The following is a 1,000-nucleotide window of genomic DNA, read 5'->3' on the forward strand; positions in this document are numbered from 1 at the left end:
CTCCTCCCACCAGGAAAAGAGCTCAGCTGAGCTGCTCCCGGTTCTCCTGCCACTCACCGTCCTCTCCAACAAGCAGAGCCGGGGTCAGCCCCGCTTCTTCCCTGACCCCAGCTAACACACTGGGCAGAGATGTGCCCAAACTGTGCTTCCAGGGGGGCCTGGAAGCAAGGGCACGTCACAGGCCCCCAAGCACAGCTCTTTCGACATCCTGCACTCCATGGGCACACAGAGATCCTGATCTTGACCACAGCCAGGTCTCAGGAGCAGTTGGGGCACAAGGACAGCTGGTGTGCACTGGCTGGGCAGCCCCAGGTGCTTGGGCCAGAGCACAGCTGTGCTATGCCTCTGCCCATGGGGCACATGCTGGGCAATGCTCAGCTTTGGGGCTGAGGGCCCTGAGCAGAGACACGATAACAAAAGAAATCTCCCTGCCCAAATCCACTAACAGCCCTCCATTTTTTTTGTCTTGCCCTCTCCAACTTGCTTTCTTGAATTCCTGGAGCTGGTTCTCACTAGAGTGCGGGAACATCAGCAAATACTGATGCTGGCCTGCCCTTCCCTGCACATCAGACTGGAGGAAGCCAAGGGAGTCAGGCAGAGGCAGCACAGGTGCAGGAGACTGCCCCATTGACAATTACTGAATAAAGTGTTAATATGAGCTCAAGAAATATGCCTGCTCCACACTCACAAGAGGTCATTCTGTGGTAGATGTGAAGGGCTGCTCAGTGCTAACTGTCAGTACACAAAATTGAGAGATCCACAGTGGCTGAAGCACAAACAAGGCATCCATTCAGGAGATCAGGCACTGCTAGAACCCACCATGCCCACCCGACAGTGACGGGACTGCACCAGCACCCACCCACTGACTGCAAGGAAAAAAATGCAACTAAATTGAATAAGGAAAATCCAAATGACATGCCTACAGGCTCTGGCACCGTTCAGGAGTGCACCCAGGTGACAAGAGGCAGAGAAAGAAAGGAAGAGAATGAAGCAGTTATGA

Source organism: Geospiza fortis, unplaced genomic scaffold (assembly GCF_000277835.1).
Source record: "Geospiza fortis unplaced genomic scaffold, GeoFor_1.0 scaffold55, whole genome shotgun sequence".
Lineage (NCBI taxonomy): Eukaryota > Metazoa > Chordata > Aves > Passeriformes > Thraupidae > Geospiza > Geospiza fortis.